Genomic DNA, 18332 nt, shown 5'->3' with positions numbered 1-18332 from the left:
ACAGGCCCCGCCCAGCGCGGCCCCGCCCCTCCCTGCCCTGCACGGAAAACTGCCACTGAAAGAGGACCAATGTCAAGTATAAAGGTCACCTGAGGGTCTTGGTTAGGTTTTTGCCGAACAATAAATAACCAACCAAGTCTAAAACCACCCTGTAGTGAGTTAGCGAACACAGAATCACCCGAGAGGCTTTTGAAGGTTCTAACAACTCACCCATAGAGATTCCTAGAATTCAGAGGAACTGGGTGAAGCCAAGGAACCTGTGTTTTCGACAAATCCTCGTGTGGATATGGTTAAGGTCCACACTCTGAGAAACACTACTCACACACGTACACACACACATTTGGTTTCCCCCCCAACAAGTAACGCCTTTCATGAACTGTACTTGCTAAAGTTTGAATGGTTGGTAAAGGCAACAAATCTTTATTAGGAAATTTCCCACGATGTTGCCATTTCCTAGCCATGCTTGAATATTGTCCAAGATACAAATTTTAGATAACTCAAGGAAAGTGTTTGTACTCCCAGTTTTAGCTCTGACACCTACAGGCTAAGGCAAGTTGCTTAACCTAATGAACCTTCATTTTTTTTTTTTTTATCTGACAAAGGAGGACAATAATAACTTACTTTACTGGATGGATGGTTGAGAAGATCAATCCGATAAAGTAAGCAAAAGCTCATGGTAAAGTATAGAATGTTCTACAAATGAAAGGTGGTGTCCCAAGTCACTCGCATCATGCTGGCTCCTTCCCATCACCAAGGTTTTCCCTGGGATTCCTTTCAGGAAATGAAAGTAGTCAAATCCACAGCCCATGTGGCAGCTTCGTGAGCACACCGAAGGCTGGGACTCTCCATGTTGACTGCAGTATGATTGCATCTGGATGAAAGCAGGTAGCATTCTCAGAAGCTTCCATGATAAAGACCTATTTACTTATTTATTTAAAAATACTTTTTAAAACTCTCACTGCTTTTGCATATATTTGATGTGGGTTAATGGTGTTTGAAAAAGACCTCACCACCAAACACAAAGCCAAGAAAAAATGACCATGAATACTATGTATTTTTGTCAGGCAGAGCCTGCTCTAGAACATAACTTTATATCCATAGACTTGACAAAATTTTCTAAGTCATAAACTCTCCGGTCCTAGTGATCCTGGCCACGCCATGCCTGAACAGGTCTTCAGTTCATAATTTTTTCTTCATCCTGAAAATGTTAAGCCAAGCTCTGGAGTTCTTGAACTTCTTCTTCTTCTTCTTCTTTTTTTTTTTTCTGGTTATATGGTCCATATAACTTAGAAGCTGCTGTCTCCCTGGGGAAGTCCAGCTTCTTGCTCCTCCTGTGATAGAATTTTTTTCTCTGTTAGAGCAGGGGGATCAGGCACTAGCTGCCCCAACTTCTCCCTATACTCCTGATGTTTGCACTTCTTTCCTTAAGCTAGTAAGTCCAAGGATTTAAAAACTTGACAGTGCATTTTAAAATATTGGGCTTCCTTTTAAAAGTCAAAACCAAAATATAGTTTTAAAGACTTTTTTAAACAAACACAAACTTCTTGTATATAAATTGTGACCAGTTGAACAGTTTTCTTGTAATAAGTTATTGAGTTAAACATGACAATACAAAACTTTTTAAAAATGATTTATTTTTTTAGAGAAGTTTTAGGTTCATAGCAAAATTGAGAAGAGGGTACAGAGACTTCCCATACACTCCCTACATTGACACATGCACAAGCCTCTTCCATTATCAACATCTCCCAGCAGAGTAGTACATTTGTCACAATAGATGAACCTACATTGTCATATCATTATCATTCAAAGCCCATAGTTCACATTAAGGTTCATGCTCAGTGTTTTATGTACAAACATACATTTTATAGGTTTGGCCCTTGCAGCTACGGCAGCTTGCCTTGGCCCTCACAGCCCCTGTCTGGTGTTATTAGCATATAACGCTTTTATTATTATAGACCAGAGGCCTGGTGCATGAAATTCCTGTGTGTGTGTGTGTGTGGGGGGGTCCTTCAGCCCAGCCTGCACCCTCTCACAATCCAGGACCCCTCAGACATCCCTCCCTCAATCTGGGACTGCTGGCTCCTAACTGTTCGCCTGCCTGCCTGCCCGATCACCCCTAATCACTCTCCCTGCCTGCCTGATCACCCCTAACCACTCGCCTGCCTGCCTGATCACCCCTAACCACTCGCCTGCCTGCCTGATCACCCCTAAACACTCTGCCTGACTGCCTCATCGCCCTTGACCACTTGCCTGCCTCATTGCCCCTAACCACTCTACCTGCCTGCTGATTGCCCCTAACCACTCTGCATGCCTGCCTAATCACCCCTAACAGCCTCTGCCTCTGCCCTCACAACTGCGGCTTCGTCTGGAAGGACGTCTGGAATGACATCTGGAAGGTTGTTTGGCTGTCTGGTCTAATTAGCATACTACTCTTTTATTATTATAGATACCTTAGGTTAGCAAGCAGTACTGTGTGGTAGATTGGGATGAAAATGAGAATTGCAGACTTATTAAAAATAATTTAGAAGCTATTTTCAAAACTACTTAATATTTTATTGTGAGTTCTAAATATAAATCTAGGGACAAGGAAAGCTGCCAGTATAAATACTACAACTTGGAATGTCAGGTAAGCATCAATGATCTCACTCAAATCTTAGATGTGAAATATCACTATTAATAGAATCTGGTTGACTTCTGATTTAAGATGACATCTGGACTAGCTGTTTGTGTCTCAGATTCTCTAAACTAAATGAAAAATCAGGAAAATATGAGAACTCATAATAGCATTGAAAGGCAGGATTGATAACCAGGTGTATGGCTGAGCAATCTGTGCCCTATTCAGTGTACCCAGCTGACAGAGGTGCTCACTTACCCCTTGGGCTTGAATCATCCCTAGAGGGGTGCCTTTTTCTAAGCCACTAAAAGCATCAAAAGAGTAGCTGTAACCCTGGTGACAAAATCTGACAGGATTTCCCACCATTTGCAAGAACTGTGGGGGCTGAAATGGATATGAACTTTGTTATTTGAAGGTGACCAAATCCGCTGACCTGAAGAAAAATAAATGTTTCTGACTCTCTTTCCCTCTCCTTCCTTCTCTCTCTAAGATCAATAAAAAAAACATATTTAAAAACAACAACAAACCTATCTGGCTCATGGTACATACGAATGAATTGACAGTAATCCCACTACTATGTGTAACCTACAAGTAGTATTTTACACCTCCTTGCCCCAATATCCCCCATTAGCACTTCTCACTATTACCCATTTTGGAGCTATGGTTTGGATTATAGCAACATGATTACAATGGGAGTAGAGAGATAGGATGCTCTGTATTTAAGGACATCTGAAGCAAAATATCAAAGGGGCTGGGCAGACAGAATAGTGTGTTTGACTCTCACTGGGAGTTTAATTTTTCATATATGGTTCCAACCAAGGAAAAGACCAATGATTGTTTCTGATTAACTAGGAATTAGTCTCTTCATAGTAAAATAGGCAATTAGAATGAGGAGTCTCACCGCAAGCCAATACCTGTGGTGACAAAATTGATAAATGTCAATTTCACGCCAAAAATTTAGCTGTGAACTGTACATGTATACTGTCTCTAAGTTCAAGATCTGTGCAGAGAAACTAATAGAATTCAGGCAGATAATAATGAGAATCAAGGAAAATCCATAAATTGGGTTAGTAAAGGATACCTGAGGCTTAGAATGAGTAAATTCAAGACAAAGTATTCCTTTTTAAAAGATTATGCTGCATGAATGAAGTAGGAGAGAATCCTCAAAATGCTGAGAAAGTGAACACTTTGGAAAATGATACTAGAAGCATAAGTAAATGGACTGTTAGATAGTTAAGTGCTGACCACTGTCAGAAAAAAAAATAAGTAAATGGAAAGAATCTTCTTTGCATTTTCTATCAAACAGGAGATGAAATACAAGATATTAGACTAAGATAAGGAGAGACCTAGTTAAGTGGCAGGGAGAAATAAAAACAAATTGAATAAGTTAAGGCTATAAGGACATAGAATATGCAATGTCAAAATTCAAATATTATTTAGACAAAATCCAGGAAGGGATCAGTACTACAGAATATTAAATTAATGTTTAGAGTAAAAGCTTAAAAAACTCTATAAAAATGTAAATGTAAAGGACAAATAGATGAAAACCATTGCATGAAATAGTAGAAAAATAGTGCTCCAACTTCTTCAGAAGAGATCAGAGTAAATGGAACAGAAATAGCAACCAAAGATATATAAAAAGGTATCTGAAGTAATAATTTAGTCCAAAGCAGAGATGAAAAGTACTCAATGAGTTTTGAAAAATAATAAAGAAAAGAGACCAAACTTTGACCTATTCTGGTAAAAATGTGATATTAATGATTTATCAATTTATTCAGCAAATTTTTTGTGAGTACTTGACATATGCTAACTGTTACGAATACAAAGAAGAGCCAGACACATTCCTAACCAAATAACTTAGAGTGCCTTGTGATTGAGCTACATATCAGAAGCAGGCAATTGCTGCACGATGTGGTATTACAATATTACAATAGAGGTAAGTGTGGGATACTCTGAAAACACATTGGAAAGGCTTTCATCCAGGCTTGAGCGGGTGAGGGAAGACTGCCTGTATCTAAAGTATGGAAAAGTAATCAACAAGAATTTGAGCAGAAAAGAAATTACTTGCAAAGGAAGAAAAATATAGAAAAGTCATCTTCATTATTAAACTTCAGAAGCTGAGTAGAATAACATTTACAGTTGTTTGGGAACTGTCTATACAAAGGCTATATAGCCACACAAGTTATCATTCACATAGGAAAGGAAAACAAAGACATTCTTAGGTACTTCAGGGATCAGAAATATACCACTCATTTTCTGAAATAACTGAAGATATACTTCAGTTGGTCAAGAAGGGAATCAAAATAAAAAAAACCAAAGATGAAATTCTGATATGAAATAAATATTTATAATTATTTGAAATAATTTAAATACTAGATTAAGTAAAAACTTGTTGCAAATATAAGGAAAATATTAAAAATAATTTAAAAATAATTTTTAAGACACAAGATATAAGTATAAAAAATAATTTAATAATAACATATTCTAAACTTCCTAATTATAGCAACAAAAACTCAAGTGGTGAAAGAAAGCTGGCAGGAAGTAAAAATTTCTAATTGACTCATTTTTTATATTTTATATGTGGAAATAAGAAAATGATAGATAGGGTCTCACTCTAACTATAATTGAACATATATTATTTTAGCTTTTTTAAATGTAAAGATAAATAAGTACAAGTAGAATAAAAATTATGTTTATTTTTTTTATCGTGTAAATAGAAGAAAGAAAATAAAACATTGCTCATATAACATAATACTCTTACTTCCCAGCATTTAATCAATCACCCAATAAGGTAACTCATGTAAGTGCTCCTCTGCAACATTTCTTGCTGCATATACTCTGTGTCCCTATTGTCACACTCTGGCCTCATTGTCACTATGTCTATTGTCACCCCTCTTCAAGCCACTATCAATTCATATTTACCATATCAGCCTTCTCACTGTTTTCCTCACTTTTACTCTTGTCAAATTCTAAATGTTATGTTCCTGTATCACTTAAAATCACTCACTGGTTTCATATCACCCTTAGAATAAAATCCAAACTCTAACCTTGAAGCTTCTTCTTACTTCTCTAGATTCATATCTTCTCTCTTCCTCTTGCTGATTTGGGGCTTTTTCAATACTTCAAATGCTCCCTGTTCTGTCTTTTTCAGGTGTTTGCTCATGTGGTTTTCTTATTCCAGAACATGTTTCCCTCATGTTTTACTTGGTCTGTTAGGCCTCGGCTAACTGGACTGACTCTAAGCAGGACCTCACTTGACTCCCCTTCCAGGTTAGAACTATGGGCTTAGCTATAGATCCCTATTTCACTGTCCTTTCCACTCTATGACATGCTCCACACTTAAAATTTCAATATGCACATATAGATGTTTTTTTAAAAAAAAATATTTTATTGATTTCTTACAGAGAGGAAGGGAGAGGGATAGAGAGTTAGAAACATCGATGAGAGAAACATCGACCAGCTGCCTCCTGCACACTCCCCACCGGGGATGTGCCTGCAACCAAGGTACATGCCCTTGACCGGAATCAAACCTGGGACCCTTGAGTCCTCAGGCTAACGCTCTATCCACTGAGCCAAACCGGTTAGGGCCATAATGTTTTTGAAGTTAGGATGGCTATTATAATGATATTAAGGATATGTGCAAACACCAGTCTGAGGCCTAGCTGGTCATTGTCCTCCCTCCCCCGCAAAACCAAACTCAAGCTGAGATAGGTAATTCATATTGGTAATAAGTAAGAATTCTGAGTTAAAATTGTCTCATTCGTATGTTGGCATTGTCATTTATTTACAATATGACTTTCTTAGCCCTGTACCTCAATTTCTTCATCTGTCAAATGCAGATTATAGTAGTACTTGCCTCAAAGTTTGTGTGTATGTACAATGAGATAATATATAAACAGGGCCTGGTATACAGTAGAAACTCAATAATATTAACTAAAAGATAATTTCTGTAATTTAAGTATGTGGTTCTACATATAGTTATTTTTAATTTAAATAAGTGGTTGTAATTATCATTTAAAATGTCTTTAAAAGCTCTTCCTGAGAAAAGCTAGACATTGGACTTACAAGAAAAAAAATCTTTAAATCAACTATCTTAATTATGCCCAAAGAGCTAAAGAAAACCATGGACAAAAAACCAAAGAAAATGAGGAAAATGATAAATGGAAAAAATGAGAATATTAGTAAAGAGGTAGAAACTATTAAAAGGAACAAAATAGAAATTTGGAGCTGAACAATGCTATAAGTGAAACAAAACATTTACTAGAGGGGCTTGGTAGCCGATTTGAGGAGGCAGAAGAGCCAGCGAATATGATGATAATGCGATGGAAATTATCTAGTTGGTGGAGCATTAAAAAAAAGAATAAAGAAAAAAGAGCCTAAAGACATGTGAGACAACATCCAGTGAACCAACACATGCATTATGGAAGTTCTGAAGGAGAAGTGAGAGAAAAGGAACAGAAAAAAATTTTTTTGAGGATATAATGGCCCCAAATTTCCCAATTTGATGAAAGACTGAATCTGCACATTCAAGAAGCTCAATAAACAACAGTAGGATAAGCACAAAGAGATTCATACTGAGGTACATTATAATCAAACTGTCGAGAGCCCAAGGTGAAAGTAGTAAGTAGTAAGAAAGTAGTAAGAAAGAAATGACTCATCATGAACAAAGGATCCTCAGTAAGAATACAAACAATTTCACTTAGAGATTATGAGGGAAAGAAGGCAATGGAATGACATATTTAAAGTGCTGGAAAAAATAGGTCTCAACCATGAATTCTATGTCTGGCAAAACTATTCTTCAAAAATAAGGAGAAATTGAAATAGTCTGAGATAAAAATAAAGGTAAGGGAGTTGTTGTTAGTAGACTTACCCTATGAGAAATGATAGAGTCCTTCAGGCTCAAATAAAAGTCTACTAGACAATAATTTAAATCCATACCAAAAAATTAACCCTGGTGAAGACAACTATATAGGTAAATATATAATCCAGCTTGACTGTATTTTTTGTTTGAAGTCTTATTTTTATTTCCAACATAATTTAAAAAACAAATGCTTAAAAATAATTATAAATCTATGTTAATGAGCACACCATGTATAAAGATAAAATTTGTGATTACAACAACATAAGGGAGGGAATCAAGCTGTATATGAGTAGAATGTATATTATTGAAGTTCAGTTAGTATTAATTCAAATTAGATTGTTATAAATTTAAGTTGCTAATTTTAATCCTTATAGTAACCACTCAGACAGTATCTTAAAAAATATATAAAAGCAAATGAGAATGGAATAAAATGGTATATAGCAAAGAGTTAACGAAACACAAAAGAAGGCAGTAATAGGGAAAGTGAGGAAAAGAAAAATGGTGTAAGGCATACAGAAATCAAATAGCAAAATGGCAGAAGTAAGGCTTCCCTTATCAGTAAATACTTTAAATATAAACAGATTAACCTCCCAAACCAAAAGGCAGAGCTTGGCAGCATGGATAATGCAACATGATCAAACTACGTTTATGTTGTTTACAAAGACTTACTTTAGATAAAAAGACATAAATAAGTTAAAAGTAAAAGTGTGAAAAAATTCTCCATGCAAATAGTTACAAAAAGAGAGATGGAGCAGCTATACTAATATCAGATAAAATAGCTTTTACATAAAAAACTGTTATAAGAATGAAGAAGGGCATTATAGTGATAAAAGTCATGTATCAAGAAAATATAACAATTATACAGATGTACACATCAAACAAACGCCCCCTGTCCCTGTAAATACATGAAGCAAATATTGATAGAACTGAAGGGAGAAATAGACAGTAGAGAATAATAGTTGGAGATACCACTTTTATTTTTATTTTATTATTATTATTTCTTAAATATATTTCATTATTGATTTCAGAGAGGAAGGGAGCGGGAGAGATAGAAACATCAATGATGAGAGAGAATCATTGATCGGCTGCCTCCTGCACGCCCCCTACTGGGGATCGAGCCCACAACCCGGACATGTGCCCTTGGCCAGAATCCAACCTGGGACCCTTCGGTCTGCAGGCCAACGCTCCATCCACTGAGCCAAACCGGCTAGGTCAAGGAGATACCACTTTTAATAAATGATAGAAAAAAACAGTAGTTCAAAAAGGAAATAGAGGACTTGAAGAATAGTATAAACAACTAGACCTAACATATATATATATAGAACAATCTACCCAATAACAGTAGAATACACATTCTTCTCAAGTGGATATGAAAACTTCTCCATGATTGATTAAATGTTAGGCCACAAAAACTCTCAATATACTTAAAATATCAAAATCATACAAAATATCTTCTCCAACCAAAATGAAATGAAGCTAGAAATCAATAAAATAAGGAAAACTGGAAAATTCATAAATATGTGCAAATTAAACAACACATTCTTAACCAATGGCTCAATAGGAAATCACAAGGGAAATTAGATTTACTTAGAAATAGATCACACCATGCCAAAACTCATGGGATGCAATGAAAGCAGTGCTCTTGAGAGAAATGAATAGCTGTAAACATCTACATTTTTTAAAAAAGAGAAAAGTCTGAAATCAATAACCTAACTTGACATACCAAAGAACTAGAAAAGAAGTAAAGCTAGCAGAAGAAAAGAAACAATAGAGATCAGAGCAGAGATAAATGAAATAAGGAGTGAAAAAACAGTAGAGTCAATGAAGTCAAAATCAGTTTTTGAAAAGCTTGACAATCAATCTTTAGCTAGTCTTATAAGAAAATGGGAGAGAACAACAAATAATTAAAATCAGAAATGAAAGTGTGGACATTACCACCAACTAAACAGAAATAACAAGATAATAAGAGAATACTATGAATAATCATATGCCAACAAATTAGATTACCTAATAGTAATGTACAAATTCCCAGAAACACACAATTACCCAAACGGAATCTAGGAGAAATAGAAAATATAAACCTACTTATAACAAAGAGATCTAATCAGTAATCACAAACCTCCTAAGAAAGGAAGGTCCAGGACCAGTTGGTTTCACTGGTGAATTCTATCAAATGTGTAAAGAAGAATTAACACCAGTCCTTCTCAAACTCTTAAAAAATACAGAGGAGGAGGAAATACTTCCTAACTCATTCTATGAAGCCAGGATTACTGTGATACCAAAGCCAGACAAAACACGGAAATAAAAGAAAACTAAAAACCAATATTCCGCTCCCCTCTCAATTCCTCAGGGTCACAGGCTGTAAGATATAGAAGGACCCCTGCCAATCTGGAGGTAAAAGTGACAGCCGGTTATTAGCCACTAGCAGTTGTTGCGATGCTGAAGCCAGAGAGGACTGTTCTGGAGCCACTGGTCCGTCATTTCTCAGGTATCGCCGAGAGCCCAGCAAGGCTGAACTGTAAAGAATGGAAGCGAATGCATCTGTTGAGATGTTTTTAAAAGTCCTGGAGAATCAGTTGCTTTAGACTACCAAACTAGTGGAAGAACATTTGGATGCTGAAATTCAGAAACTGGATCAGATGGATGAGGATGAATTGGAACACCTCAAAGAAAAGAGATTTGAGGCACTAAGAAAAGCTCAACAGCAGAAACAAGAATGACTTTCAAAAAGGACCTGGGGACTACAGAGAAATCCCCAGCGAGAGAGACTTTTTTCAAGAAGTCAGAGAGAGTAAAAAAGTGGGTTGCCATTTCTACAGAGACTCCACATTCAGGTGTAAAATGCTAGACATTGACTTGGTAATATTGTCCAAGAAACGTCTGGAGACCACATTTTTGAAGCTGAATGTAGAAAAGCACCTTTCCTTTTTTTGAGGATCAAAATCATTTCCACACTGGCACTGGTAAAAGATGGAAAAACACAAGATTATGTTGCTTGACTTACTGGCCTAGAAAATAGAGATGACTTCACCACAGAAACTTTAGAATGGAGGCTTGGTTGTTCTGATATTCTTAATTACGATGGGAATTTAATGGAGCTACCATTTCAGAGCCAAAAGAAATTTGGAACAAACTTCCCAAAGCTGGAAAAGAAAACTATCAAGGAAAGAAATATGATTTGGACTCTGATGATGGAGAGCAGTTATAATTCTTTGTAAACTGACTTTTTACTTCTGCTTACTTTAGAATTAGATGTATTTTCTAAATTCTGTTGACTTTTGATACATTGGTCATCTAATGATCTTATTTTAGCTTTATACAGTTGCATCACACTGAAAGATATCTTTAATATGTTCTGTGTGGACCTCATGTTTAAGTTGCGGAAAACTGCTGAGTTCTTATATTATTCGGGTAAGATGTGGATTCTCTATTTTTGCAATTGATTTTTATCATAATATGAGTTTTTATGTCTTTGTACCATTCACAGTTGTGTTTTTAATCCACTGGTTTGGAAATAGAACTTCAGCGAACAGTTTCAGGACTAATTCTCATGCATTATTTACTTTATGCAACAGGTCAAGTAACATTTAATAGTGTAACAGACTGCACTCGTAAATGAATTATAAACACTTTTTACTTCTGTAATATATTTACATAACTATTAAAGAATTGATAAAAAAACAAAAACAACCAAAATCACTTACAGATAAAGATGCAAAAGTTCTCCACAAGATACTAGTAAACTAAACTAATAGCATATTAAGTAGACTTCACCTTATGACCAAATATGATTTATCCCTGGAATGCAAGGGTGGTTAAACAGAAGAAAATCATTCAATGTGGCATATACCACATTATAGAATAAGAAAAAAAAACCACCCCACATGATTATCTCCATTGATGCAGAAAAGACATTTGACAAAATCCAACACCCTTTCATGATTTAAATAAAAAGATGCAGACAACTAGAAATGGAAGGAAACTTCCTCAATATGATAAAGAGAACTTATGAGAATTCCATAGCTAACATATTACTCAATGGTGAAAAACTGAAAGGTTTTCCCTTAAAACCAGGATCAAGACCACTGCAGTTCAACATTGTCCTAAAGTTCTAGCCAAAGCATTTAAACAAGAAAAAAAATAAAAGGCATCCAAATTAGAAAGGAATAAATGAAAATATCTGTTTGCAGATATTATCTATATATATAAAAGGCTAATATGCAAAGTGTCCCCTCGGGAGTTCAATCAGGAGACCAGGAGTTTGCTCGTTTGCTATGACATGCGCTGACCACCAGGGGGCGGCGCAGAATGAAGGAAGGCCCCGGCAGGCAGCCAGAAGGCTCCAATTGGCTCTGATTGCCTGCCAGGCCTAGGGACCCCACCTGTGCACAAATTTTGTGCACTAGGCATCTAGTCCTATGTATAAAAAAATTCCAAAGAATCCATAAGAATGAACAAATTATTTTACCAAAGTTGCTAAATATAAGATCAACACTCAAAAATCAGTTGTGCTTTTATGCATCATCAATGAATAATCCAAAAATGAAATTAAGGAAATAATTCTATTTACAATAGTATTCAAAATAATTTTATGTGATGTGAATTTTACCTCAATTTTTTTTAAAGGGGGAACAAAGGAAAAATTAAGAAATTCTGAATAAACTATGGACTGAGTTAGTAAAAATGTATCAATATTGGTTTCTTAAGTGTAACAAATGTATCATACTAATGTAAGATGTTAATAGTAGAAGAAACTGTGTGTGATGGGGTATATGAAAACTCTGTAATGTTCGCTCAATTTTTCTCTAAATCTAAAGTTATTCTAAAAAATAAAGCCTGTTAACTAAAAAAAAACCTTTATTATCCTAAGTAATTTTTGGATCAAAGAGGAAATAAAGCTACAATGAAAAAAACATAAAATAATGGCCATGTGAAAGTGACATATAAAAGTGAGATGTAGTTAGAATGGTACTCAAAGAAAATTCCTAGCCTTATTTTCATTACAAAACAAGAAAGAAAAAAAAATAAATGAACTAATCATTCAACTCAAGAACAGAAAAGTAAAAGTAAAATATTCTAAAATAAAGCATTAAGAAAGATTAATAAATATAAAAAAACTAATTATTTAAAAAAATGAAAACCATAGAAGTAATACATCCAAATTAACTCTTTGACATGTCCAATCAGGAAAAAAAAAAGAGAGAGAAAACATAAATGGTCAAAATAAGTAATGAAAAAGGGTTATCCACATAGTTATAGAGATGATTTTTAAAAAGTACAAGAGAATACCATGTATGCTAATAGATTTGAAAAATTTGATAAAAAAAAAATCACATGAACAAAACAACCAAAAGTGGGTGCCAAGGATAAATAGTGTTAAGGTTTGCTCGTTAAACATTTCAAAGAGCAAATAAAGCCCATTAAACTTTTTGGAAGCATGGTAAACCGGTATTTTTTAAAATCAGAATATAAAAAATACAGATTAATTTCATTTAAGAACATGAAAGCAAAATTTCTCAGTAAATTACAGACATTTCTTATTCAGCATACATTGGTGTAAGATCAGTGAATTTGGACACATTTTGCATACCACTGTCGGTTGTAACTGAATTGTGGTCTGCAACTGGCGCTGTCATAATAGGGAGAAAGCTTTTTGCAGAAAATGCAGGAACAGCTGCTTTGTTTGAGTATCTGGTTGCTCTGCCGGGAGAGGGCTTTTTGGCTGTGACACATTGTTTTCATTCTTTTCTGTTAATTTGAGTTGTGAACTAAATTGTGAAGCCAAAATAATAGGGGAGAGGCGTCTAAGAAGTGTGGATTGAAGAGAAAATGAGGAAATGTGTAGGTTTGGTTTGGTTGGTTTTGATCAATTTATTATTTTAACCAGAGCAAAAAATATATATACTTTATAACTATAAATCTACCTTTTTACTGGGGACATGATTTTTGATATCACAGAATTTTTTAAAAAATGAAATTATTGTATTGTGTAACAGCACGGTACTATACAGTTTAAAACTATATAGGAAACCATACAGTTGTCTCTAATGATATAAAAAAGACATTGAATATAGTTTTACATGAAGTCTTGATACACCTTTACTAAACTCAGGTTAGAAATGTATTTGGTAGTTATCTGGTTTTTATAACAAGCTTATTTACTTCAAACCAATAGCCAACGTCATTCTTAATGTTAACCACTAGGGAAATTCCCACTGAGATCAGAATGAGACAAGGTTGGCTGCTATCTCTTCTGTTATTAAACACTGTTCTAGAAGTTCTGGACAATGTGGTGAGAAGAAAAAAAAAAAAAGGATACGAAATTATATTTTTTCTATGTAGACATGACATGTAAGTTACCTAAAATAATTTAGAATAAAGGATTGATATAATGGCTAAATGCAAGATAAAATTATGAAATCAAGAACTTTTTAAAATCACCACCCCACACAAAGAAAATAAAACATGCTGAAATACAGTTTACTATAAACAAAGACCTATATGTTTTCTGAGGCCTTAAGTACATGGAGAGAAAGAATATTTGCAGACAGGCAAGTTCTCTACTGTAAGAATGATTCTTTTCATCAAATACGTGTATGTTTTATGAAATTCCAACCAGAACTTTTTGGGAGGAATTTAACAGATTTGTTTTAAATATTCCAGTTGGCCATCTCTTTTATTGTCACAAGTGTTTAAAAGAAGTAACCGGACATTCCTTTAGGGCCCTGGTCAGTTGCTAGCAGGAACCTCAGTCAGGTTGGACTTGATATACAGCCCACATCCCTCCTGCCTAGAGATAGACACCTGTGTGCGCCCATGAACAGGTAAAAGTGCACCCTGGAGGGAGTGAGGAAATGGGGTGGATGAGTGAAGAGAAGGGAGACCTGGAAATAATTTCTAAGATTCAATGAATGACTTGGCTGCTCTGGGCCCTTGGCTAGGTCATCTTCCTTTCTCCCCCATCATTTTGCAGTTCAGATAAGACATCTCAAAATATTGTTTTAATGTTGTAAGAAGGCAGGGCAGTGGAAACAGAGAGCCATGGAAAAAGTGATATGAGATCATGTTTAAGCCCTGGTTCTGCCTTGAACTGGAAGATCTTGTGATTGTTTTCCTCCAGGAGACACTCAATAAATGGCAGCTATTAATATAACAATAGTGATAATGATTCTTGATGTTTACTCTTTTTGAACTATCTACATTTCCTGGGCTTATCATTAAGAAAATACTTAAGAAAATACTTTACAATCTTTCGTATTCATCTTTGTTTCTGAACATAAAAGTCAATTGGTAATAGAAGAAGACTAGATTACTCTAATTATGTAATTTTAAATGTTTTAAGATAGGAAATGGAAAGTTTTCCATGAGGTTAATACTTTATTGTAAAGATATATTCATTAACATGTATTTCTTAGAAAATGGAAAAATATAAACTTTAGTTAATGTTTGCATGAATACACTGGATGAGACTGGAATTGATCTTTAAAATTTTAACCCAAAAGAAGCATGACTATATATAGTATTAGTGTACTTTCCAACCTAGTAAGCTATATGCAACTTAACTTATGCTAACTACATATCTTTTAAGTCTTACATTGTTATAAAAACAACTCAGAGAAGGTGTATGTTCCAGATATAAACGAAAAAAACGATCATTTCAAGTAGTCATCAATTTTATTTTAAATGTTGGGAAAAGTGTAAAAAAATCACAGTATTTTAAATTTCCCTTTAGTTTTAGCTAAGGACCCTATTTTGTAAACATCAAATTTCTAACTATGACAATAAATACAAAGGTATTATTGAATCATGTCATAAATTACTCACTTAGCAGAAGCAAGAGGAGAACAAGTCAGCCACACTTCAGTTTAAGACATCCTGGCCGCCTTGCTTAGGTTGCGAATCAATAGGAACGACTGAAGTTTTTGGTCACCTCTTCTTCAGCTTACAAGTCTTCCTTCACAGACTATTCCTCTTTAAAGATGTGGGCAGTTACAGAGTCTGAAAGCTTTATACACAGGCTCTAGAATGCTGCCCAAACCTCCCTGAGCTCTCCCTTGTGTTGAACTGGGAACTTCCACTGAGAAATCCCCTGACTTGAAAACTTCCTTATTTGTAACTATCAACGGCCAATCATGGCAACATATTGAAATGAAGCAAAGACACCAGAAATTGTTCTGTAAACCACCCGTGACTGTCGCTCTGACTTCCTTTTGAAGCAAAGACACTTTACTTGAATAGTTAGGGCATTTTAAGAGAGATCCAGAAATTATAAACACAAATATTTTAGGTTTAAGCAGATTTTCATGTAAGAAAATTTAAAAAGCAAGTTTATTTGACAAATAGTGTTTTTGTTGTTGTTGTTGTTTTTTTTGCTTTTAAGAAGTCACTCTCTCCCCTAAGTAGTATATTTATAAGCAGAAGGCAAAGACTAGTTGTCTTTGCTTTATGGTCAACAGGGGTCAGTTGGATGAAGCCTAGAAATAATAATGTTTATGCTGGATTCCAGAGCCTGACCTCAGGTACTTAGGAGAGAGGGGAAGCGAAGAGGCTCTTAAGACAGCTTTATTCCTTGGGAACTAAGGTGCATGTGGAGGGGTGTGTGTTCCAGCTTCTCGGGCTATTTGGAGTAAAACATGCAAACGGAAGGCAGCACAGGCACCGCTGACATTTTTCTTTGTTGTAAAATTTTAGAGCTGGGAATGTCCTTAGACACCATCTGTTCTATTTCCTTTTTATTCAGATGAGGGAACAGGAAAGGATAAATGCTCAAAGTCACAAAGAAAGTCAGAGGCAAAACTCAGATTAAAATCTGAATCTTTTGAATCCGAGTGCATTTCTTTTCTTTACGGTACTATACTGTCAGCATCTCAAATTATTAACTAGGAAGAAGACTGTAACCACAAAAAGACTGAGAGTCTCCTGGTTCAGTTCCTACATTTTTCAGATAAGGAGTTCGAGACCTTACCCAGAGTTCCTCACGTCAGTAAAAGGCTTAGAATTTAGAACTTCTGATTCTCAGTCTAGTGGCCTGTCCGCTTGAAAACACTGCCCTCTGTTAAATTAGATGCTAAATAAGCCTGAGATATTTCTACTCATGATGAAATTATTCTATAAAAAGGAAATCATTTTGAAAGTATCTAAAACGATGAATAGGCTTATGATTTAACATGTTCCATTTACTCATCTGACATAGAATGAAGAATTAATTTCCTTCAGCGCCTTGTGTTTTATAACTACCTTACTGATATCAAACATTAAGCTTTCTTGTGTGCAATGGAAAAATAAAACCTATCTAATACTGCAAATGCAGAAAAAGAAAAAAGTGAGCCACTGGTGGAAGGAAAGCATGCTTCTCAAGAATTTACATTTTGAATGAACAGGATCTTAAAAACAAGACTCTTTTTAAAAAAGCAGTGCTGACGTCTTAACTGGGAAATGCCCCTTTGATTTCTCCATCTGTGCCCCTTTCCTCTTCTATTCGCTTTGGCCTCTGAGCTTGGCTGATGCCCAAGCTCCAGAGGAACTGGCCAGTCCTGGGTATTTGGCCTCAACCCGGAGGGGCACTGCTTGTAAGAGGGTCCTGAGGCCAAGACAGAGAAGCTATAGTTAGAGATCTTTTTGAGGAAATTCTGTCTGAGTGAATGGAATTTAAAACCTACGCCACTGAGCAGTTCTGGCTCTTGGCAAAACATGTGAGGCAGATGGAACTTTTTATCTTTGTTGTTTCTAGTGGTTCCTTTTTCTATTCCCTTCCCCTCCTTTTTTTCCTCTCAGAGTCATAAATGATATAACCTGGGCTGATAGAAATGCAGATTCCTGTAGGGGAGAAAGGAGCAAACTGGCACTAAGCCACAATCGGCAAGGGTTAGGGTACAAATGACTAGAGTAAGAGGGGACTTGGGGTGCTTCAAGCCCAAATGAGAGGATGGAAGGCAAAAGTCAGGTTCCCATTTAAGCTGAGGTGAATGGCCAAGGGGTTGCTAATCAAAGGATGAAGAGATCACTACCATGAGCAGCAGGATTCTCAGGGCAGGTCTGGGAGAAAGGCCTCCCTAAGAATTCCTGGAAAGCAAAGTCTTACCTAGGGACAGTGGAGGGTAAGAAAGCCAGAGCTCTTAATTGCTGGCTGGGATGCAGAGCAGAGATATGTGCAAGGTGCTGTATGCGGGGAGAGAGAGGTGGTTCTCAGCTGAGTGACTCATGAAGAGAAGCATGGACAGCCAGGAACTGAACAAGCAAAAAGGATCTAGGGTTAAAGTTTGAGACTTTCCCCCATAGTCTCAGTAAGTTCACTATAATTTTTTTAGGCTAACCTTTTGGCGTTATGCTCATTTCTATAATTTTATAAGTAAAAATTTTCTAAAAACCTTAGTTTGCTTTTTAACCTTTAGAGCAGTGGTTCTCAACCTTGGCTGCACATTAGAATCACCTGGGAATCTTTTTAAAATCCTGATTTCTGGGCCTCATCCTCCAGAAATTCTGTTTCTTTGTTATGGGGTGGGGCCACAACATTAGTAACAAAGAAACAGAATTTCCGGAGGATGAGGCCCAGAAATCAGGATTTTAAAAAGATTCCCAGGTGATTCTAATGTGCAGCCAAGGTTGAGAACCACTGCTTCAGAGGTAAACAAATCTGTGAGTACTCATATGTGGAATCTAATGAACAAAATAAACTGATGAACAAAATAGATACAGAGATATAGAAACATGGAACAGACTGCTGAATCTCAGAGGGAAGGCGGGGGAGGGTAGGTGGATGGGAAGAGATCAACCAAAGAACTTATATGCATATATTTATAACCCATTGACAAAGACAATAGAATGGTGAAGGCCTGGGGCAGGGGAGGGAGTGGGCTA

General features: G+C 35.9%; 1 protein-coding gene and 1 pseudogene across 1 annotated transcript in view; one reads left to right on the top strand and one right to left on the bottom strand.

Moving 5' to 3' along the window:
* Positions 1-15523, bottom strand: part of TANK (TRAF family member-associated NFKB activator) — a 95437-nt gene extending 79914 nt beyond the window's left edge. Inside the window, exon 1 of the mRNA XM_014534121.1 lies at positions 15300-15523. The gene's annotated coding sequence lies outside the window, so the exon portion shown is untranslated. The remainder of the gene's footprint in view (positions 1-15299) is intronic.
* Positions 9817-11059, top strand: LOC102240275 (annotated as a pseudogene).
* Positions 15524-18332: the final 2809 nt, after the last annotated feature.

Source organism: Myotis brandtii, unplaced genomic scaffold (assembly GCF_000412655.1).
Source record: "Myotis brandtii unplaced genomic scaffold, ASM41265v1 scaffold125, whole genome shotgun sequence".
NCBI lineage: Eukaryota > Metazoa > Chordata > Mammalia > Chiroptera > Vespertilionidae > Myotis > Myotis brandtii.
Note: the sequence above shows the minus strand (reverse complement) of the source record. Positions and strands in the feature narration are given on the sequence as shown.